At 38.2% G+C, this 25,732-nt stretch overlaps 1 protein-coding gene across 1 annotated transcript in view; it reads right to left on the reverse strand.

Moving 5' to 3' along the window:
• Positions 1-12,172, reverse strand: part of BCAR3 (BCAR3 adaptor protein, NSP family member) — a 49,537-nt gene extending 37,365 nt beyond the window's left edge. Inside the window, exon 1 of the mRNA XM_080349293.1 lies at positions 12,107-12,172. The gene's annotated coding sequence lies outside the window, so the exon portion shown is untranslated. The remainder of the gene's footprint in view (positions 1-12,106) is intronic.
• Between the last annotated feature and the right edge of the window lie 13,560 nt (positions 12,173-25,732).

A 25,732-nucleotide genomic window follows, 5' to 3' on the forward strand; every position in this document is an offset into this window, starting at 1 on the left:
TAAAGATAAACAACTGCATTTTCCTGCCATTTGATCCCACCATAATACTGCCACATTATATGTAGAAAAAAAGATGAAGCAGTTAGCCCAAATAACTAGGAACTAACCAAATAACTAGATCACAAAACTAACTCCTGAATCTCAGCTCTCTGTTTGCAATGATGATGTGCTCCTTTATGCCATATCCTCCCAGTCGAGAAAAATCTATAAAGTCAGGAACCTAAGAAAAATATAAAGAACTTATTTTCCTTTCCATTTTCCCTCTCAAGGAATTTTAATAAAAATAAACTCACAATCTCACTTCTTGCGTTAGAAGATCTGCAGAAAAAAAAATACTTTCAGAGAACTACCAGAGCAGATGAAAGGTACTTGCAGGCTCTACCATCTCTCAAATATATTCAACTGAAAGTTTGTTTCAATAATACAAAGTACTTAATCTTTCATCAGATCTTATTACATTTCAAGCAATGCTACTGTTTACAATAAGCTTGACTTTACAGCTGTATTCATTTGCATCTGTGTGCCTACAACATGTGTGTATTACAGTTTGCACATAACCATTACTGTATAAACTGTGGGCTCACAAATTGGGTTTTATTACACATTTTGGCTTCCTAATAATCAGATAAGCCCTACTTCCATTCAGATAAAAAGCACATTTAATGCAGAAAGATGTCACCTGGAATAGAGAGGCCTTCGGAACACTGCAAGCTAAGGAATTGTGCTGCAGTAGGACACATCGTATCTAGGCTCTTTTCATACTCATTCTGTCATGGAAAAGAATTTATGAAAGAGATACAAACACATTCCCGCATCCATTTCGGGCATTCACATTGCTGCCAGACTTAATGACTTAATTTCACGACAAACCAAAATCCCTTTCCAACCTTTTTTGCTCATAGAAAAAGTGTGCACGACTTGATACATGTAATAAGACATTCTTCTGAGTAGTGTTAGCCCTCTGTTGAGCATCCTCCACATGCACAAGGTCTGTGTGGAAACTGTAGTAGCACAAACACTCCTCCAGTGACTCCAGGAAGCAGTCAGTTATCACAATCTTAACCATTCTGAGGCTGTCCTGGCCAGAAACACATTTTTCTAAAGCATCCCTGCTCACATCTGACACCACCTTCCTCTCTGCTGGCTGATCTTGCAGACGTATAACCTTTAATCTCTCCCTACTAGTCCTTATAAATTATCCCAATCTCTATTCAGTCCAGCCAAAATATTCTTATTAGTATTATGGGGGGGTTTGCATGTATGGGTTTCTTACTGATACTGTCAAGAAAACACTCACAGCTTGAAAGTCTGTCAAGGAACTCCAGCAACCCTACAAAAAGATGAAGATGACAAGACAACAGAAAGTGTGGAGCTGCCTCTTTGCTTCCCCCAAAACAAAATTTGTTGCAACAATGAAGAACTTGATTTCATACTGGTTGGAAATTGACTGTCTGTGAGCAAGTACTGATAACTTTGAACACTATAAGAACCAACAAAACTTCTTAGAAAACAGGGAACATCATTATATGTAGACTCCTTCAAGATACAGCTAAAGCTAACTGAGATGAGAAAAGGAAACAGAAGTCAGATCTTATTGGATGCTATTCTTCCACTTCCCAACATGTCTACATAACAGCAACATGTGGGAAGAATTTTTAAAAATGCCTTTTGAAGTTGTCAACATCAGTAGTCATCAGCTAAAAAAAAAAATAAAATCTATATAAGCAACTTGAATCCTACTTCTGGTATGACAAACTAAATACTACCAACTTCAAATCCTGCATTGATTTGAAGACAATGAGCAACTAAACATGAAGATCCAACAAAGAAAACACCGAAGTCTGAGTAACTAGTCACTCTTCTAAAAACATTTTCTAAAATCATTTTGTACTTATGATCAATGCTACAACTGAAAAGCCGAATCCTGGAGTTCAACCCTAACACAAATTTTTTGGTTCAGTGTGTGCAGAATAGCCAGAATCTCAGTAACTCAGGAACAGTCTTTTTTTTTTCCAGACTCTGAGGTTTGTCCAATAGGTCTCTATAGCATTGCTTCACTAATGAACATTTGCTTCACTAATGAACATTTCAGCAGATATCCTGTAATCTTTAGCTGCTGATTCTATGAAAACCTCCATATTTCTACTAACAATTGTATGTCACCTCCTCTCATCATTGTTGCTGTAAAGAACCCTGAAACACACAGACCTTGACAGACTAAGCCATATTAAGCATCTGCTTTCTCCAAGCCTTCGGCATCCTCCCAGATACATCAGCCATAATTATAAATTAGCTGTAATAATTTTAACAAAATTTAAGCATAGACACAACAGTATTATCAGAGATGCCCAAACCTTCACCATCATTCAACTATCATAGAGGTAATTGTTACAAGTGATGGAAACAGCTGAATGGCCCCAAAGCAGCTTTGTGCTACTCCACACTTTTATAAATGTACTTGTGGGAAAAACATCAGGACACCTTGCCAGTACTTGATGTATGAAAGTATGTTTATTTGTTTTAAAGTGACCTTTGTTGGGGACATTTTCAAAAGCATCTCCTTTCTACCACAATGAAAGAACGATCCCAAGAACAATCTTCTCAGTAGTGCCAATGTCAAATCAGAGCAAAGACAGTACAGCCTCAAAGGGAGCTTGAGAAACTGAAAGTGTGCCAAGCTGTGGCATGGCTGCTCACACAGATACAACTTCTATAAAGATATCAGGTGGGATCAAATGCCTTCTTCAATTTGTGTCTTTGAAATTTCTCCATCTATGTAGATTTAAGAAATACAGTATTACTTAAATATGAAGGTGCAAGTTTGAGCATGCTAGACATACTGTGTTTAAGTATATATACTGCAGACTGATGTTATTTGTACTGTAAACTAGAGTAAAAGACCCAGTGATTTTATCCTCCAGCAGCTTCTGCTTAACACACACACACTCCTACTGCATTCCTAAGGCCATTCCACCCTTCTGTCTACAGCTGCACACCACCATGGACATGACTCATTCAAATACCAGTGGAAACACGTGCAAACTGCTATTACTAACTGCGTAATGACCTGCAGTTCACAGAAGAACAGTAGGGACTCTTCAGTAATTAACACACAAGAAAAGATACAATGTAATTTTCTCTGAATTAAGTGAAATCTCCACTCATTCATATTTGTTCAGAATGTCCCTGCAGAAGTAATGTTACAGCCATTTACTTCTACCACTTTATTCTCTCGCATCCCCCCACTCACTACATTTTACCTGTCTCCCACAGTATCCTCCTGGACAAGATGTCCAGCACACAGCCAGGTAAACACACAATGCAGTGAGTGGGTGAGCAATCAGCTGACGGGCTGAGCTCAAAGGGTTCTAGTAAATGTGGTTATGTTGGGCTGGCGACCAGTCACTAGCGGGGTTCCGCTGGGATTCATCTTCAGGCCAGCACTCTTCAATTCCTTTATAAATTACTTAGACACAGGACTTGAGGGAATACTAAGTAAGTTTGCCAATGACAAGATGTGAGCATCAAATGGGAACAAAGGGGTGAAGTGTTGAGTAGAACTTCACAACAGAAGAATGGGACCCTAACGATGAACAGAGGGGCTGGAAAGGAAAGGCAGACAATCCAAAACAGAAATGACCCCCAAAAGTTAAAGGGTAAGATTATTTGATACTAAATGTAAGCAGAGAACATTTGCTATTCCCTGCTTATAGAGCAGAGCATTCCTTCTACCCCAAACATTTACCAGCCTTAGTGGGCAGCTGTGCTCCACCTCTGAAACAGCAGAGGTCGGATTTGCAAGTGCATATGTGAACAGAACAGACCAAGAAAAAGAATGGGAAAAAAGCATGACAAAAAGCATGAAGCTTTGACAACACCTAAGGAGTCCTTCCTTTTGAAAAACCATTTATGTGTGCATGGAAGAAGTCAATGAGATATTCAGCAGTCCTAAATTCACCAAATTTGTCTTACTCCTAGTAAAAAACACAACCACAAACTCATGGTCCAGTTCAGGTTTTGTGGAAAACAAAATTCATACTAAAAGGAAGTTTCAGGCCTTACACCAAAACCATAACCATTTTTACTTTAAAAATTCTGTGGTTTTATAAAAATTTCCTTCCCACCTTACCCTAAAATTCAAAGGAAACCAAAGGTATTGATCTTCTTCCTGTTAGTCTTGCAAATATTTTCATACCTGAAGAGCTACATTTCATTCTATAAACCCAAAGAGTATTATTTACTTTTTTGCCAGACAGAAAACATGCAAAATACTTACTTGACATATTCAAATCTTAACTTGATATATTTTTTTTAATTTTAAAGGTGCACCTAACCATATGCTTTAAATGCATGCACAGTGTTCATATAAAAGGTAACACATATTCAAACTAAAATTATCCAACAAATAACCATTTAAAAATAACTAGTTACAACAAAATAAATGCTGCCTAAATACCCGACCCGCCAAATTCTCATAAGACAAACAAAATAAAATTTGCAGCATCTGGCAGAGCAAAACGGCCTGCAAATTCTTACAAGAAAGAATAAAATCCCTGAATGTACTGCCTTGCCACCTCTTTTCCCTTATAAGTTAACTCTCAGTTCAAGGACTTCAGCCTATCTCACCTATTGTGGTAACACCACTAAGAAGAAAGGAAAAGTTTCAGGAACCCAGAATCCAGTCATTAATGGCTTTCTATGTCAAGAGTAACTCCTTGCTAACTTCCAAATGTACTGCCCTACAAGGACAAGGTCGTGCAGAGGGCGATGAGCCTGTTTAACTTTATGCTAATGAAGTTACCCTATTGATGTCAGTAGTACTAGTCAAGTTTAAAATTGAACATATTTTTATTTCTTCCCTGGACAGTTGTGTAAGATGAGACAAGTACGCAAGTCTCAACCAGCTAAACATGCAGAGCCTTGAAGATCAGAAATGTTGAAGAGTACAGAACATCCTAAGTGACCAGATAAACTAATCTGCTCTAGAATAACACTCTGCTGCAGCAATATAAAGTCAATGCTAGATGATAGCACTTTATCTGAAATAATGAGGAAAAAAACTCACATAGAAAAACAAGGGGAAGAAAAAAGTCTGCTGACCAGTACTCAAACTAAGAGTCTGAAGTCTAGCTAAATATACAGTTGGACGTGCCTATCATACTTTCAGAACTACAGAAGTTAACTGTATTAGCATCTGTTTGTAGATACTTAGGGCTAATCTATAAACTACATATTTGTTTACAGGTCATTTGCCAGTTTCATGTTTTGCAACAGGGTTCAGTGAGCACTAGAAGATGTTAGACCAGGGGTGTCAAACTCATTTTCACCAGGGGCCACATCAGCCTCGTGGTTGCCTTCAAATGGCTGAATGTAATTTTCGGACTGTATCAATAGTCCTAAAATCACATTTATACAGTCCTGTTTTAAAATATCTGTATAAACTAAATCAGATTTAAATCTTGCATTTTGAATGCTACATTAGGGTTTAATTAACAAAAGCAAATATTTGTAATAATCTACTAGATAAAAAACTGGTTTTGAGAGCTACAGGAAATTAAAAGGCTTTTAGAATAGAACCAGAAATGGTGTGTGGCTTCTTTGTGCTCTATGGCAACTCAACAGCACTAGTCTCACAAGTTCCAATAACACTAGTGGAAACTCAATAGTTTCCACTCAATAACTGTAATTACATATTAACTAAAAAGGGATAAAACATTCAGGTACTCTTATGAAACCTTGAGCTTTTTAGATACTTCTCTCCTCTCTGACCCTCCTCGTCCTCCAAACTGTTACACATGAACACATCTTCTAATCAGAAATACCACAGAAATTACAGCATACTACTCCTCCACATTTTGCTTGAGCAACTTGAAATATTCCTGTTAGCACAAGCAGAAGAGGGAAACGCTGGCATCATGTAGTAATATAATATACAGCTGGTAAAATTATAAATACCTCAGAGAAAAACAAACAGAATAAAGTTATTTTAAAAACTATGCTGTGCTCTGTTCTGCAAGGCCCATTTGTTCTATGCACAGAGAAATCCCAAAAGGTGTTTTCTCTAACCATAACTTTATTGCAATGGTAGTCCTGTAACGCAGGGCTGTTGAACTCATTCAAACGCCGTTCTCCTGCTCCTGCAGCACAATGCGCGTCACACACACTGCACGCATGATCAGCGCACTGGCAGGAGCCTGGGGACAAGGAGCTTGGCACAGCTGCCGGGCGGAAACAAAGTGCCAGGCCACATAAAACAAGGAGGCATGCCAGATCCAGCCCATGGGCTGGGTGTTTGACACCTGTGTATTAGAGCTACTGGTTTGCCCATTTCCTCAGTCAAAGAATCAAGCTAATAACAAATTGCCCCACCCACTCAATTAAACTTATCTTTTTTTCTAATTCTGCCTAAACCATATTAAAAAAAATTGGATATGAACAGTTAATGTCTGAAAATTTGATAGAATAAAAAGCAGCTGTTATGCCTTATCCACCTACAAAATTGAATACTTTGTAGCCACATCAATAAAAAGAGAAGTAGTGTGGTAGCTACGATCGCCCTTCATGATAAGAAGGACATTGACGTGCTGGAGAGAGTGCAGAGGAGGCGACAAAGCTAGGGAGGGGTCTGGAGCACAAGTCTGATGAGGAGCGGCTGAGGGAACTGGGGTTGTTTAGCCTGGAGAAAAGGAGGCTGAGGGGAGACCTTATCACTGTCTACAACTACTTGAAAGGAGGTTGTAGCATGGAGGGTGTTGGTCTCTTCTCCCAAGTAACAAGTGATAGGATAAGAGGAAATGGCCTCAAGTTGCACGAGGGAAGGTTTAAATTGGATATTATGAAAAAATTCTTCATGGAAAGTGTGGTGAACCAGTGGAACAGGCTGCCCAGGGAAGTGGTGGAGTCACCATCCCTGGGGGTGTTTAGAAGACCTGTAGATGAGGCTCTTAGGGACATGGTCTAGTGCTAGAGTTAGGTTATGGTTGGACTAAATGATCCTGAGGTCTCTTCCAACTGAAACGATTCTATGATTCTGTATATTCACAAACATCCCATATAATGGGAAACAACCCGTGCAAGTGAATGTCAGCTTTGTTTGAAGGCTTTAATTAGCACAAAAAATTAGAGTGATCATTTCTGGCAGATGGTGTACTTCAACACTTCCTAAGGGTAGGCTATGCAGAGGAAAGATAGTGATCTAATGCAAATGTGTGACCATACTGGTTCTTCTAAAATACCCGCAGCTCAGCTCTTGAGAGTCCAATACAACACATACAGGGCAAGGACAAAATTAGCTAATCTTTCTTTTCATCAAATGCTAAATTACTTATACACATACTTTTATCAGTCACATATCTTTAATAAAAAGTGTAAATTGGAAACACATGAAACACTAAGGCTTTAAACAGACATGTTATTCTACAAACACATAAAAATTAATAACCTTATTCATAAGAAATTCTGTCCAGCTTTAATTTTACTACTGTACTAGATTATCCATCCTGAAATTTGTATTAAATTCCTTCAAAGCACCATGAAATGAAAAAAAAACCAAAACCACAACAACAACGCCAACTTGGTGCAAATATGGATCCTATTTCTGGCCTCTTGACAGTTAACAATCTCACACCAGCAGTGTTATTAAACTGAATTTCACTTAATTTTGTTGCAAAGCCTGTTTGTTTCAACAGGAATACAGGCTGTGGTTTTTGTTTTGTTTCTGTTACTTTGCAGACAATAGAGGAATTACAAGTATTGAGAAAGGAGCATCTTTTTCTTTCCTTCATCATGCTTTAAACTGATTGTGAAGATTGCATCTTTATTAGCCTGATTCTCTAAGAATACAATGTTGAAACTATCATACCACTTGCACTATTTCACTTCCCACAAAACAACACTGGTACTAATGACCTGTCTGACCATGGGGTGTCAAAAATATATTTCTCACAATTTCAAAAAATAAGAGGCTAGAAACAGCAGAGGGAATGACTTCCTCCATGACAGCTTGCTAAGAGGAAGACGGTGGCACGAAGTTCAAAATTTATTAGTCAGAAAATCCACATAAGAAGAAACACAATGAATATCCTAACCACGGAAAAAACCTTTGCTGAAGTTTATTCTACACTAAGTACTGAAGAATGCATGCAGCAGCACCTATGACTATGGAATGGATTTTTGTGTGTCTTGTAAAAGCACTAGTTTCAACTCAAAACCCCAACTGGGAGAAAAATCTTCAGAATGTTTCTTATGCCCCTTTTTCTTCTTTCCCTGGTATGTGAATTGCCTTACCAATAATGGATAATACATACACAGCCCTATTGAAATTCAAACTAAACATTAGCCTTGTAAAAGAAACATATCTTTTGAAATCAGATTTAGTTCTTATGAAACTGTTTGTTACATTTTTTAGTAGGAAGTTTAGAAACTCAGAATAGTATAGCTGTCAGATGCCAGACAATTCAATAAGCTATTACTTGTTCTGCTCTTACAATCACACTGCCTTATGAAACCAAGAGCACAGTATTAATACTGGAATCTGCTTTGGAATATTTGTAAAAAACTTTTCTCCATTCCATGCCCTTAACAACCCTCAGAAATTCTTTGCCTCTCTACAATAAGGAAACATTTAAGTATGTTCATATCAGAGCCAGTACCAGACCCACAGACACAACTACTAACTTAACCCAGGACTGTATGAGTATTGTTGACATCCAACTAAAACAGGGCAGAATATCAAAACTGGTCTTTGACAGCTGCCTTTATCACTGCATTCAAACTTGCTGTGATAGTGCTAGTTTTGTACTGCTTTTAGGTCTTATTTATCTGAGGAATATCTGACTGCATTAGCAAAAAGCATGAAAATGCCACAAGTGTGTTAAACTGGAATGCCAGTCAGGGAGAATCACTCAAATGTAGAGGTAGTTTCAAGTGATATCATTTCTTCCGTTAATCCAATGTAAGTTCAAGGCTATGAGGCTATGACTTATCATCTCTCAAATGCAGGTACATGGCAAATCTTCCTAATAAGGACTGCAGACTTGTGATGTGTCTTGTCACAGAAATATCAAAGTGAGTTTAACATTTCCAATATTCACTTATTTGAAATGATATAGGCCTTGTAAGACCTAAAGAGTCTAAAATTATGCAAATAAACGAGCTAGCCTTGCCTGTGAAAACTAGGAAAGTATTTGAGGCAGGGGGAAGAACCACTTATCCTTCCCAAAACACTAGAATATAGAAACAAAAATTATTCTACTTCCCTGGAAGAGATACTAATCAAGATAGGTGCACAAGACCATGAGTATCAACATAGTGAAATGAAGCATTTGATATAGTGAAAGTGGCCAGTACTCTTTGCCTCTGATGCATAGATGCAAAAATCCTGACATAACATAATCCTACAAATAAATTAGTATACATACACTTCATCTTGGCTGCAGAATAATGCAATTAGGTAGCTGTAATATGAGACAGGAAAAAAAGAGTTCCATTAGGGAATGACACAATTTGTTATCTTTTTCCTATTCTCCTCACTTCGGCTTATTTTTTGTCCCACAAAATTATGCATTGTGTATTTATATGTTAAAGATTATATATATATATATATTTATATATTATATTTATTTATTTATATTTATATTTTTATTTTTATTATTGAAAAATTTATCCTAGTTATGTTTTTTTTTAATTAGAATTAATGAAATCTAAACTATGAGATGCCCGAGTCACAGTTCGGTAGAACTGGATCTGTGTGCACATGAACACTGTAATCCTAATGACTATTAGTTCTGGCCTGCTGACATCAAATATAGCACTTGGGTTGAACAATGCATCATGAAACAGTTTGATTAAAATGTGTGTTCATGCTTTTAATTTTCATAAACAGCATTGTAGCAATGAAAAACTGGTTTACTCCTTAATATCTATGTAATGTTATGCTATATCACTAGTTTCTACACTGAAATAAAAATACTACAAGGCTTTGTGATAAAACTCTGATTAGGTAAAATGGACTTTCCTGTACTATAGGTCCCAACTAATTTCAGTGTGAATGTAAGAATTAGAATATATACCTTAGCATATATGAACGAATGCTTACCACAGGAAAATCAGACTTACTCTCTCAATTTTTTTAGAAGTATACTAGTGAGGAGTCATCCCAAGAAGACTCAATGAGTGATATATTTGCTGACTGTCAAGTTGGTAGTGCCTTTTGCTCTAATAAAACTGGGCCATCAAGTCATACAGCAGAACATGTAAAGATCCATTGTAAAAATTAAAGAAAGCAAAAGTTAACAGTTGTTACCATAGCATTCCCTGTGTGTTTTAGCAAAGCAATTGGAAGATCAAACACAGGAACAACACTTGCCATAACTCAAGAGATGCAAATTCTACTAACAGGCTGCTCTAACAACATCCTTTGAACCTCTTATTGCTTCAAAAGCATCATGTTTTAATTCTAATCAGGCAGAACTTCTTAATGTTTTCCTCTCGAGCATTCTGTTCTTACTCATTCCTTGTGCAAAAAGTGTTCTTCACAGGACAGAGAAAGTTACCAGCTATAACTGTAAATATATTTAATAAGGAGATTTTGGTCTCTCAAGAAAAGTAAACATCTCTTGCAAATCATGTTTAGTAACTGCTCTTGAGAAGGAAGACATAAGATAAAACTTCAGTGTATGCTACCATATGCTTTTTATGGCAGCAGCACTGGCTGCTTGTGTTCTCTAGAAGTATGCAAATTAAAGAAGTAAATTATGTTAAAAAGCCAGTTAATGTAAGCAGGTACATCCCAGAGATCAGTGACAGAGGAATACTAAACACACTGAGGCCCTTTCTTCTTTCAAAGTGAATGGGGTATAGAGAAGAAAGCCTTACTTTCAAGTGAGAAGAAAGCTTGATCCTGTATGCTGCAAGCAAAAAGCAGGCAAATGCCACTCCATACTCACAATCCCACCTAAACAGAACTGTCCTTCCCTCACAAGATTTGAGAAAAAGAAATCTTACAGTGATGAACACAGCAAAATTATAAATCCTAATTCAGTAGTTGTCATTTGGTTATCTTTTCTCAATCTTTAACTCTGTCACCCAAACAACCTAACACTCCCTTCATCTTTGTGCCTTTGACTGATCCACTGCATTACACTAAATTTTTCTCTTGTTAGCTGGAGACTTTTTTCCCATTTTAAAGACCTCAATATGAGAACAAAAAAAGACATTTACAAAATTAATTACTTTTTTTGTAAGCAATGAAATATCAGTGATGAGAATAGATTCCCAAAAGAAATGCTAGCTATGAAAGTGTAATTCTTTCTGAAGAGTCATGGATATTATAACCAGAAAGTCAGGCAAGAATAATAAACAGTGATAATGTGACATTAGCTCAGTGTACCCTGGGTTCCACTGAGTCTTCAAGAAAAACAGCTCACATGTAGCTCTAGGTTGGACACAGCTGTAGCACCACTCTCCTTTTACCCCGCAATGCATCCATATAAGCATTAAATCCAAATCAAAACAGCTTTGAACAGTTGGACTTCCTGGTTAAAACTGCTCTAGTAGAACAATACAAAGGGTCATTTCAAAGCAATTCAGTGACTTTAAGAAGTTTCCTCCACAAATTGGAAGAATGCAATGTTATACCTTTTAAACATCCAGAGGCAAGACCTATTTTTAAAAACTACATAGACGTCAAAAGAAAGACTGAAAATCCAAATCGGTAGATCCCATAGAAAGAGTGATATAAAAGGACATTTTAAACAGGCATGAGTATTTAACAGCCCATATACTGACTGATCTTATTCCAACAGGAAGATTATTTTGAAGCCTGAGCTGTTCAGTAAGTCAAAAAAAAAAAGAAATTCTCAGAATCCTGAAACCTATGCATCAGATTCACAACTCCCCCTCCCCATCCCACACATATTTCACACTGTTTTTTGCTTGGCTTATTCCATCAAGACCTAAATTGAGTACTAGGAAGAAAAATCAATCTTTGTTAGAATACAGAGCTATGATAAACAGTTGCACCTATAACAGGACATTTAGAAGTCTAGAAAAATACATAATCATTCGTACGCAACAAACATATGCAAATTAAGGTTTTACAAGGTACCTGGTATGGAGTTTGTTGCTCTTCCCATTTTGTGGAGGGTACTCTTCTATAACACCCTGTACAAAAGGTGGCTGCTGCCGGTATGTTCTGGTGTACGGCAATGTTCCCATGTGGCTAAACATATCACAAGACCTAATGGGAATTGTCCCCTTCTTCTTCCTGGGGAGAGTGCCATGGATAGAGATATCTTGAAAGGTGTCTGAGCGATGCTCAGTTGGTGAAGGTTTAGTGGTCAAAAGGTCCATGGAAGAAGCTAATGAGAACTGGTGGTTCACTGGGCCATTTCTGGGAAGACTTGAAAATTTTCCTGCAGCTATCATTTTAGGTTCTGGAAAAAACAAAACAAAACAAAACAAAACACAAAACCCACAAGAATTATCATAGTGCATCAATCATCATAGTGCATCAATCGTCAAAGCCCCCACTTTAATAGAAGTTAAATAGTATCACTAACAAAGGCATCTAGAACTGAACTTCTGCTTTGCTTTGAGGCAGTCAGACACCTCAAGATGTAGCCTGTATTATCATCCAGTGATGTTGCACCCAACTGCACATCAAGCATACATGTATATTAACTTTTATACACGTGAAAAGTCACAACAAAATCCAACCAATGTGGACACACATACAAGAGCAAGCCCTGAGCAACCCTACATTTCTATCCATGAAGTTCCTCTTTTTGGTCCTTTATGTCCTCTAAAGACTTAGACATCCACTTAGAATTGTTAACAAAAAGCAAAGTTTTAAGAACATTTTGACAATATATAAAGGACACTCTACAGCTTGGTTCGGAATAATGTTTATAAACCCAGTAGTTAGCATATTGTGAGGAAAATAAGAGACTTGCTCAAGTAATAAATCTAGCAGATAACTGGTCACATATTTCTAACAGGCTGTAAACTAAAGGGCTGTACCCAAGAGATAAGGGCAGAAGCAGATTACTGGAATTCTCTTCTTCAGCGTGCACGGTCTGCTGGCTCAAAGCATTGTTGACATTAGGGATTTGCATAGCTGTCAGTCTCTTGTACAATCAGTTATAGCCTGCTGTACAGTACAGGTTTTTCTGTTATCATGAGCAAAAAACTTTGTGAGACAAACACTTCAGGCACATTAACAGATTGCTGTTCTGTTCCTCAAAAAATGCTGCCTTGTGCTCACCTTACAGTGTTATATTACAGAAGACAGGCTCCCTTATCCTATCCAGTTACATTAGCTTGCAAAAGCCACTCTATGGAACATACACACAGACCTAAAGGTCAACCAGACCTACACTATTTAACCTAGGTGATAGTCAACCAGGTGCCTCCCATAAAAACTGGAAAAGCCACTGGAGCAGCAGAGATTGATATGAAATCAGAAACCAGAAGAGCTTTTGGACATAACAGTTATAGACAGGGAGAATCTGTTCTGATCTTGGTCAAGTTTCATGCTGCAAAATAAGAGTAGCACCCTGAAGGCCTAGCAGCCTGGAAGTCAGCTGCTTACAGCTGCACAAGAATTCCTCTGGTTTTGGGGAATGCGCAGGTGTTGCAAAGAAAACAGAGCTGCTCTCTTCTTCAGCATCACAGGTACTACCGAAGCGTTGCTGCACCGAAGCTACTGTTACTTCTACTCAGAGGTTATCATAACAGGCTTAGTTTTACAGTAACACTAAAGCTGATTTCAAATTTATGAAAGAATTTTGTTATTTCCTGTCAGCTGCATTGCAGGGATTCATAGGCTGGATAAGGTTTCCAGGCTTTGACAACAAATCCTTTCCCACTTTTCCCTTATTAAGTGTCCTACAACAAATACACATTAATTACAGGTGATAAATAATATTTAGATTTTTTTTTAAATCTTCAATTTGCCAAGGCTTTGTCTGAGCACAGATACTATATACTACAGTAGAAAAGCCTCTCGAAATAGCATCCCTGCCCAGAGAGAATCCATTTTACTTTTGTCTGGTTTCTTGTCAAAAAGAGTAGAAAATAGTTGAGAAGTTAATAAGAATTGATATTTTTGGTTACACAGGTCCAAACAGAATTTGAAATCCTAGAGAAACCAAACCATACTCTCACAAAAAACCTCTTCCCTAAATTATTATATGGTCCCTTGATATGAAACACTAAATCACCTCTCCATTTACCACGTGGTTTGAGGACACAGTTTAAGCTGGCTAGTATTAATAATATGTAATTACTTTCAAAATATTTTTTAAGTGCTGTAAAGTCGGTATTGCATTACAATTGTTCTTTGCAAAATAACTGGTCAAGAGATACAAAGATGTAAAATACTAATTCCTACCATAAAGCTATAACCTCCTACAGCTAAAGCAAACTGATGGAGCTTGGTCCAGTAAGTTCAGCTTTATAATTAGACAGGAATGATAAAAGTCATCTCAAACAATACGAAAAAAAAAAAGCAGCTTCTTAGAATCCACACATTCATTTAAAAACTCGGGTTTGTTTACTGTAGTAAGGCAACAAATACAATTTATAAACAGTCTGAAAAATTGGAGGCTAGCTTGCTCATATTGCACAAATATCTTGTTATTCTCCTTTTGGAGGCTGCTAAGATTCTGTACTTAATAGTCATACTTTCTTAATGGTTTATAAAACACAACTCCAAATCTCTGGATTCTGACTATTTAAGTACAGGTTATCCAGTCAGAGAGTCTTTAGTTAGGCTTTCCTGCAAGATGCTACTATGCTGAAACGGAACACATGACATTTCATGCAAACGGGTATCAAAACCAAGCAAGTATAACCAACAAAAGCTTCAGTTTAGTGGCTGATACGAGATGAGTCCACAATAGGCTTAACATGACAGTAAACTGTCAACCACCTCATGTTTGAGAATCCATAAAGAAAGCTGAAAACTCCCTCTCCTAACCAAATCACAGGATACTTATTACGGCAATCCAGTAGGTTTCAAGTCCAATAGTCTGAGAGTTTTTAGAGCCTCTGAAGTATATAATTTTGCATGCAACCTTCCCTCCTAAGAAGCCCTTCTTAAGAAAGAAAACAAAACTCCCTCAGTTATGTTCTAATCATTGCACCTTTCAAGTCACTCTAAGTAACATCCCATGATTTACAAATTCAATACCCAATCCTCAAATTCATATCCGAGTTTGGTTTTGAGGAACTGAGTTCCAAAGTCAATAAGAAATGCCTATGTTCAAGAACTTGCAAGGCCACAATTATGTGGGTACTAAAGCTTTGATAATAGAGTGTTTCAAAAAGATGGACCCAATTTGAAAATATACTGCTTTGAAATTGGTCCATGTTTATGAAACACCCAGTATTTCAAGCAATCCTCCCTGCAAAACCCTTAAATAAACAAACAAAAAAACACAAACACCAAAAACTAAGTCTGCTAACTTCTACCCATAAATTCAACTGCTTGCCTATCTGTTACTGTACTGTGTATTCTTCATAAATTTAAACCAAGAAGTACAACAATTAGCTCAGCAACAAAAGTCCATACATTTTTCTTGTATTGAATATAAACACTGCAAGGAGGGAGTCTCTGTAGCTGAAGATTCTGGAATGTCTCAAATACTTGAATGTTTGACTCTACCATATCTAGAAATTTTTACTCCCTAAGAGACAGTGTGCTTTGAACATCTGCCATCATGCAACCAACAATGGAAATGGTAGGCATTATAGCAGAATGATAGCCCAAGAAGAACCAAAATTGAATTGTAAACATTCCCATTTGTTAAAATGCAGCATCTAACAAAACAGGGCACTTTGGAAGTCATACAAGTTTCCTCTAACTAGATGCAAACAACATTGACTCATGCCAATATAATGTTAAAAATGCTAGATGAATTTGTATTTATCTATAGACAGGCATTTCTTCAGTCTAATTTGGGAAAGTATATGCGAATAGAATTGGCAGGAGTCAGATTGTTAATTCAGAGAACTGGAGGGCATGAAAGTTTTCCAGGTAACTTCTGACATGTTGTGATTTTTTTGTTATGAATGAGGGTAAGGAAATACAAATTAAGAGGCCTAAAATCAACACGGCATTTAGGAAACTGCATAAGATTGGGCATAGAATAAAATACATATCTGGTGGGCAAGACCAAACACGCATCAAGCTCTAGTCCAATGGGGTATGCATCTCTTCACATCATTGCTCAAAACAAAAAAGAACCATATGAACAATTAAAAAAATAACCTTCAGTCCCCAAAACAACATAATATAGCCTTCTACTCATGCCCTCTTGGCTTTGGGATGCAAACACAAACTTTCTGGCTCAGCTTATCTTCATGAAAGCTTTCTGATGTTCATGCAGTTTGAAGAAGATTTCTGGTGGTTCATTCAACCTGATACAAGTGGCCCTTTCATACCACAACATAACACAACTAGTGGCAATGTCTGCTACTTTGTTGTTTCAATACATTGGAGGAGGGAAATCTCCAGTTTGGCCTCGGAGATTCATGAACAGCATAACAGACAAGGCTGTATATGCTCATGCTAATAGAAACCTCATAAAAGGAAAGAGAAAAGCAATTTCAGAGTTCTGAATCAGACTCTCAAGCTATCTCAAATCTCTGAGTTATATCTAAACCCGTTTTGGACATCAAAAGATTCATATTTCTTTCAAAGCGTTATTGATCTGCAGTCTGGGCGATTCTCCCTGTTAGATCAAACTCTCTAATGTCTATACCTGGTGTCATATCACCAATGCTACAATACTTACTATCTTACCATGTCTTTATCATTATATATGCTATGAAGCTAAGAGGGCTTGAACATAGTTCAGTACATCCAACTGAAGAACAACTGCCTTATGTTCTCAGGTTTTTACAATAGGGAGTCAACTTTTGTGAAAACTCTGCTCACTTTTGACACAGCAAATCTCCTCACAGCCTCCTACCACCCACCTTCCCTCCCTTTCTCAAAATCAGTAACAATAAATTATGATGAGTGGGAAGCATACGACTGTTTTCTCCCTGCTAGGATAACTTGGCACATTCGCATGCACTATACAGATGCATACAGGAAATAATGAAAGTGATCAACCTTAATGGTGAAGAAAGTCAAGTTCAGGACAAAAACTAGATCAATTTCCTTGGATTTATTTTTTTTTATAGCAAGAGAATAAGTTATGGAAACACAAAAAGCTGAAAAGCCACTGAAGTTAACATATCATAGGAAGAAATACAGTTAAAACTATAGCCACTATAAACTCAAGGCAGATTACATGTTAACTGCCTCCCTAGAAGCAACATAGTCTTTTTCATTAGTATGACAAAAAAAAGAGAGGATTCCTGCTCCCAAAATAGCTTAGAAGCAGATTTCTACAACCTCTGTTTTGTGCCTTTTTTAAAAACAAGATAAACTGATGCAGTAGCTGCTATAGCAAACAGGTCACAGGACTTTGAGAAGAATATTAAGGTTCAGGAACCTACAGCCTATTATGATAAGAAGAAATAGATTGAGAAAGCATATGCAATAGTTCAAAGGCTTTAAACTACTATCAGAAAAAAACATGAGCCTGTCAAACATCAAAAACTCCCCACTAGATTACAGCCAGGTCAGTGCTTCCAAAGGGTCTTGAAGCGCTATCACAATGTTTGTGCTCTCTTTCTCCCTCCTTATATATGCCATACCATTTCCACCCCCCATACCTGCTTGCACTGTAATCAGACAATCTATTTAAAATGTTACTTTTAGCTATTATTCTCAGGAAACAGAAAACACAGAGGCCAGGATAAGTTATCTTTGAAATTTCTGTTTAGAGGTGAGAGAAACAGATAAACCCCAAACTTCGCAAGTTTTCACACACAGAATGCCTTGATATCTATTAAAACTACCATGAAAAAATAATCATCAAAGAGGATTCAATAATAAGTAGAGATCTCCTCATTTGTCCTGTACTATGAAATTATCTCAGAAACTTAAGTGTCCAACCAGTTAGCTCAGTAATCCCAAATGGTATGAAGCCTTGACTTGAAATAAACATCCTCTCCCCATGTTGCTGGCAGAAGTGGAGGACTTCACCAAGGTTACAGCCAAATCTAAGCATTTTTCACCTAATGCTTCAAAATACAAGCTTTTGTTCCTCCTTTAGTATAGGAAGTCATTTATTATTTTGCCCGCTCCTCTGTTCCCACAATGTTACTGGGAAGAAAAAAAAAAAAAAATCACACACACAAAATTACCCACTCTAACTGAAAATAAAGTATGTAAAAAACCTTTTCAGCAGTAAGTACGCACTCATTTTAAACTAATAAATTTGAACAGAAATAAACGATTCTATATAAACACCTCTTTAACTGACATCCCCTGCCCACCCCCCCCCAAAAAAAGGCCAAAAACTCCCACAAAAAACAAAAAACCCCACACAGCATTTCCTTTCCCTCTACTGAGGGAAGGATCTTGGTATCTCAAGTACACCAGCATTTTACACTTAAAGAATATTTAAAAGATTGCCACAGGATCCCTTCCTGTAAAACCTAAGCATTGGATCAAACGTCTCAGTAGTTACTGCCCCAGCTCTGGCATTTCCCGCACCCGCAAGCCCAGCGCCGCCAGGGTCAGGGCTCGCCCTGGTTCTCCGCTTCCTGCCCGAGAGAGGTAGAGGGACAGAGGGACGCTCACACACACACCCCCTCAGCTTTTCATTCTCAGCCCGAGAGAACAACGCTGTCCCCACATTTACCAGTCTGATCACTGCTGCTTCTTCCCAGGCTTTCTGGGGATCAGTTGGAGGTTCTGTCCCAGCCAAGCAACCTCCTGGCAGTGAGTCCCGTCCGGGTTCCCCTGGGGCTGTGGAGCCCTGCGGGCCGCGGAGCCGGCGGGAGCAAGCAGCAGGGCAGGAGAAAGGAGTGGCCGGAGGCCGGACCCGCAATGCCAGCGGTCCGGAGCGCTTCCAGTAAATAAACTGGGACGCTCTCGGGAGAGACCGAGGTATGGCCGTGCCGCAGTAGGTGCCGGCGCGTACACTTGCACCAGCCTGCCCTAAAGAAGAGCAGTTCGCGATAACTAAACTAAGGGTGACTCAACCGGAGCCTTCTAAGAGCGCCTTATCGCTCACTCGGCCCGGGCCACGAAAATACGGGCCTGGTTCCGTGACTGTGCCGTTTCCAACCCAGCAAGCGATACCGACTCCTGGGCGCCACTCACCTGGTGGGCGCGGGCCAGCCCCCGCGGCCGTGCGGTGCGTGCGGCAGCTCAGGCAGCGCCGCGGCCGCAGGCGCTCTCAGCCGCCCCGCCAGCGCCGAGCCGTGATTTACGGCTCTCCAACCACACCCTCCGCAGGCTCTTCAGGCTGAGTCTCGCCGAACCCCCGGCACACAAGCCGTTTACATGCAGTGACCTCTCCTTGCCCTTTTCTGTGGATTTAAGAACTTGATTTCCATAATTTCGTCTCCCAAAGGAATACCACAGCAAAAACTATCAGTTTCCTAAATCCATGCTGTTCACGGACAATTCAGGGTCTATTACATGCTTTACACACACTTTTTGCTTACATTAGCAGACTTTCCCCTCATCCCACCAAGTTACATGAAGTTATCTGTACAACAGGTTGGTGGTATAAAAGGCATTTTCTAAAACAAAGAGTCAAATAGCTGTAAAGGATCGACATCTATTGACAAAAGAGCTGGCTGGTTAACCTCCTTTTGTAAAGTATATAATTTAAAACAATCAGATAATTATAGATAGAAGATTCATCTTTAACGAATTACCACTGACTCAGTCAAAGGGCTTTTGCTGAAATAGAAATCAAGGCACGCTCAGTTGATTTTTAAAGCACTGTTCAGATCAAATTTTTCTTCAGCGCTGTGTTTGCCTCTTTCCTGTTGGCTCACTCTTTCTGGCTGCCTGGCCAACATTTCTCTGGTTTTGCCGCAACTATTCCAGTATTCCAAAGCAACTTCGGTAACACTGTTCTTTCCCTCTTGTCAGAATTAGCTTTCCAGAGGCAAATATTTATCTACCTAACCAAACATTTAATTGATTTTGACATTAAATATTTGATCCCTACTAGTTGTATAGTTCTTCTGTTTTGGGAGATCCCGTTTGTGCACTATTTTCATTTCACTCTAACGTTCAATCCTTTCATTCTCTCAATTTTTACCAAGACTAGTTTTAATAAGCTTCTCCTGATGTATCTACTTCAGAACCTGACCATATGATGTAGCTGAAGTTGTGGTCCTAAACTATCTAAATGAGAAATGTCATTAAGGAGCAGATTATTCATCTTCCAGGATCTCTGTGTATTATCAAAACAATCATCAAAAATAAATGAAACTCTAGTATTCTCACTTCAAACCAGTTAAGTTACATCCAGTGACAACAGCAGGATTAAAATTCCATATGGTGACTTACCACAGTGACATCTATGGGTATGGGGTAGAACTAGGACATCTACCTCTTTGTAGTTTGGGGTTTTATGCATTGTCCAGAGTACTGAATTTTACAATCTGAATTACCTAAAATATCTTACAGCAAAATTATTTTTCTTAATGAAGCAATTCAAAACAGGAAGAGCACTAGACCTTCCTTTGAAGAGTAGCTAGAGCTTAAGAAACATGTAGCTCATCAAGAAAAGATTCTTTAACCATCACGTATGTTGCAGAAGTAAGAGAGAAATGTTATTGGAAAAGTCTGTGAATTTTCATAGAAGTGAGTAGAATCTTTGCATAAGAAAGCTTAAATAAGATGAAGTTTAGTATAAAATAAGGGAGAAAAAAATCTAAAGGCAGTAAGGGAAGAAGAAGAAGAAGCAGACGATTGGAAAATTAAATTTACCTAATATACCAAGGTAAAGGAAGCTCACAGTAATATTTCTGACCAGTGCTCCCCTTCCCATAGCAACTCCACTTTGGTTCCTTAAGGCAGGCATGAGCAGGAGGAAAGCATTATCCACTGCTTGTATTGCCACACACCTTTTACAATAACAACTTCCGAAACAGAAAAGTTGAGGTAAATGTGAAAAACAATAGTTTCCCAAAGGATTCATTCACTGGTGCTAGGACTTAAGTCACCACTTGTGGCATATTGATGGTCACAGACTTCTACACTCACATAACTTTATCCCCTCAAGTTACAGAAAATTATAACATCATATTGACACTGAACAGCACCTTGAAGTTAACATCAAAATTCAAACCAGTTTCACCTAAACACACGACAAAAACTCACTCTAATCTGTTTTCAGTTAGTTTTTTTTCCCAAATGCAGTGACATTTGAGCTACTCGTGAACTAGGACAGTTAGCAAATCTTGAATAGCTGATGGCATTGTCTGCTTTTGTCTTTGCCAGTTGTGCAAAACCAGGTAAGTACTGAAGACAGAGAGGTACCAGAAATGTTTCAGGTACAGTGACAGGTTCCAGAATTTCACTGCCACAAGTACCGATATATGGAGATTTTCCACAGTACATTTCAGGCACAATCTTTCTTCAAAATATATCCGGGGGAGGGAAGAGAAGAGCAGGGGGAGAAGAAAGGAGCCGAAACCCAACAGACTGTCATCTTATCTTGGACACCAAAATGCATCAGTAACATGTCTTGTACAAGAAAAATGGAATTATGGTGAGAATACTGAAAGTGGAGTTGAGATACCTGGATTACACTTTCAGTTTTAGTATTCTGACCCACTTCCTGTATGACCTATACTTACATTTTTGTAACATACAACAGAGTGGTAGATATTTTTCACAGGAAAGATTGCATAGTGCTTTATCAGCACTTTATCAGCAAGTGGAAGATGCTACAGAAGTGCATACTATTATTTTCCTCATTGCATGAAGGAAAATGTCTTGCTTCTCTATATGAATCCTATGTTCCAAAGTTCAGGTAAAAAACAACTAAAAGCATGGCAAAAACTCAAATTTGTTAGCACATAAGATGGTCTCTGTTGGCTGGTTCTAAAACCTTAGGAAATTTTCAGGCACTGCAATTACATAGGAAGCAATGTCATGCTTCATTGTCACATTTTATGAATAAGAACTAGAAAAGGAGAAGCAATCTCCTCAGTAACATGACTGAGCGCTAAGTTATGGGACTGGTAGCTCGGCAGCCCTGCATAAACTGTGATTACTCTTGCATGAGTCACTACATCTTTTTCTAAGAGTTCTATTCTGTCTTCATATTAAAATGAAAATTGGTCTTTGTCTTCACATATGATAATTTACACAACTCATCCTTGTAAATACTTGATGCAAAGCTGTTATGGAGAATTTGCTTGCAACCTGTAAGAATGAAGAATTCACAGGACTGCCTACACTACCTATGTTAGTTCTGAGTTACTTTGAATTAAGCTAGATTAGACTCCTCGTTGCAAAATTTTTGTTGTTTTCATAATTTATACTTACTTTTGAAACGGGTTTATTGAGATGCAGGATGAAGTCTGGAAGCACCAACATCCTGAAACAAGCACAGCACCTCTGTCAAACCCTCCCCATCAGTATTCCATGTTGACCTGCTGTAGCCCTTATCCATCTGTTTATTTCTATGGCATCATGCTGTCTATCACCTTGCCACAGAAATTGTTAGGGGTGATGGAGGCTGAGAAACCAGCAGTGTGCTGGCTATCACTGGACACACACCACACACTGATGTGGCTTTTTATAGTCACCCCGACTTCTGCTTTATGAAGGGAGTATGTACAGGTGCATCCTCCAACCTCACACAAAGACACCTATACACGCGGCTATCCAAACCAGATGAGTGAGGAGGAGCAATAAGTGGGGCACAAGTCCCAAGACCTGTGACCTTGTGGCTTGTGTACCTTAATCATGCCAAGAGTGGGGTACTTGTCAGTTCTTGAGGGACCATTTTCAAAGAAGAGATGATGGGACAAAACAAGAGGATTCATTTTGACTGTTTGGTTTGACCTTAAACAACAGAATTCCAGTCTTCCCAAAATAACTGGGAGAAAATTGATCTACTCTAAAAGCAGTGCTGTGCCGTTTCAATGACAAAATGCAGAAGCAACTACACAAGATGAGGACATGGTATGCACCAATTGCTCACACAGCAATTCTTGTAGATTTCCTGATAAACAAAAGTCAAAGCAAGTTTCTACTGTAGACTTGTCTTAGAAGAGAAAGGACTCAAACAAAATGCTACATTCCCTCAACTCCCACAGACGCCACATAGAAAAAACTAATGATCAGCATAACTATTGCTTAGGAAATCAAGTTTATTTGCTGGTAATTTTCAAATTATTTGAAGACATATCTGCCCAAATTAGAATGATAATACAAGGTGAAAAATGCTCCAGTACTTGAAATGTGATAATATTTTGTTTGAAAACTGTGAGCAACTGTGCTTTCTAAGGTCCCTCCTTGGCTGCCAACTCAAACAGACAAGCTTAGTTCAGCAGCTAACCAGACCTCCATAATAAAACTACCAATGGCCAGTCTTGCTGTTTGGTCTGTCTTAGGTCTGGAGACATGAGGTCTTTCAGAAGTTCCAAAGTGCTATCTTTTATGAGTCAGAGTCAAGAAGCCTTGCAATTCTTAGCCTTGGAAAAGTTTGCAAGCAGAAATGCCCCATAGCTGATGATCCTGGAAATAATGCTGTAGTAAAGAAGGAGAGTTTGAGGAGTTATATAAACCTTAGCTCATGCAGTGACAAACTGGAACACGAACGTGCCGTGGCATGCTGGAGTTTCTGGCTACAGCACGTTTAATTTTTACAGACCTAGAAGAGTACAAACTGGGTACATGTAACATCAGATGTCTGATCTTCATTTACTACTGGCTAAAAATGTTAGTTCTGACAAATCAGTATTATACAACAGGCACCGGTTTACTTGCGAACTCCTCTAATTTGAAGATCACTGTTGTAAATCTTAAGTCAGAAAGAAGCTGAAACTTTCGGAAGGATTTGGGAAAAAAAATTCAATGTAGCTATCAGAAGTTTTCAGAGCTGCAGAACTCCATGTGTTTTGAGTTGGCTAGTATCAACCACAGCTAGAATAAAAAAAAACTAAGTGCAGTCCATGTCAGATATAATACAAGAAAACTGAGTATCATCTTTAACAAAAAACAATTAGTAATTTAAAAATTAGTAAAAATAAATTATTGCACATATTCTGTGACAATAATATGTTGTGTTCCTCCCCCTCTTTCAATTTGGTATTGAAAATCATATCAAAAAGCTTGTGCTGGCACAGATTAGACAGTTTTGGTAAATGGCAATACCAGAAAGAATCCGGACAAAGTTTTATGGGTTCCTTTTTACCAGGGGCTCTATTTTCCTCTCTTTGCTTCTAGCAGTGGAAGAACTCTTACTATGGAGTTAAGATTTCCTTTTAAGCTCCATTTTCCCATGTTTCTGTAAAAAGTCTCAAATACAAGAGAATTAACAGTCTCTCTTTGCACATGACAGATGTTGGGGAGTTTTTCACTTAGAATATAAGTGACATAGAGAAAAGGATAAACAGAAGGCCAGAAAGGAGCCGTAAAGGAGTTTGGAAATTTCAACAGATGAAACAGTACAGTCAGAGGTGTATGTTTACAACTTTGTAAAAGCATCTACATTTCTGACCTCCTTAAACAGAAATGGCAAAAACCTTGTATCTCTCAGTGAGAGCAAAATAGACCACACAGGTAGCAATACCACCTTTAACTATTATGCAGATGAAAGTGTGCAAGGAAGCCTCCTCTCCATCTATTGGCAAAGCTACTTCAGCATTAGTCTGGAATCTCCCAGGTTGACACCACATACCACTGCTCCAAAGCACTCTGGTTGTGTTTGTAATGTTTCAAAGTGAAGTAAAAGAACCAGAATGAGTAAAAGGGCTTTATGTGAGAGTGACAGAGGCAAATATTTGTGTTTGACAAGGCAAAAGTGGTTATGGCTTTATGCTAATTATTTTGGCCATCTAATAAAAACACACGAGGGAGTCCCTCAGTTATTTTATGCCTTCTCTCCTCTGATAATGGACTTGTCTGTATTTATATTGTCACAAGCAAGTATCTGTACTGCTTGCTCAACTTTCCTCTTACTACCGCACATCTTAGGTCTTCTATACAATAAATGACAAGGAGAAGATCCACATGGCATATTTAACTTTACACTACTGTAGCAGAGCAAGAAACACAACATATGCAGAAATAGCTATTTAAGAATTTAAATGCAAAAACTTTGTCCCACAAAAAGCAGGAAGTTATGGTAACATTTAATCTAATTCAGGTTTTGCATGTTATTTTATAGTCACCCACAATAAATTATATTAATGCATATATTTTATCTAAACCCATGAAGGCTGGCCTTTGTATGAAAAATGAAATCATAAAAGGCCTAAATATATATCCTATTAAAATGGCAATCTCTCTGTATAAGAAAACCTGTACAAGCCAAAAGGAAAGACTCTTTATACCTTTAGCCTCTCAGAGAAAAACACTCTAAAATGTTATTGAAATCATACTAAGCCATAAAATCCTATTAATCAGAATTCAGCTCAGTAGAAGATGATACTGGAAAAGCAAAGCTCTAGCTCTCAGAACACCTCAGAAAAATACTTCTTGTCACTTAGCTTTCTATATATCTTTCTACTCACAATTCAACCAATGATGTATAGAGAAGTACATAATGAATCTTTACAAATGGAGAGGGTCCAGAGGAGGGTCATAAAAGTGATCAAAGATGGAACACCTCTCCTGTAAGGACAA

This window comes from Nesoenas mayeri (genome assembly GCF_963082525.1).
Source record: "Nesoenas mayeri genome assembly, chromosome: 8".
In the NCBI taxonomy this organism is placed as follows: domain Eukaryota; kingdom Metazoa; phylum Chordata; class Aves; order Columbiformes; family Columbidae; genus Nesoenas; species Nesoenas mayeri.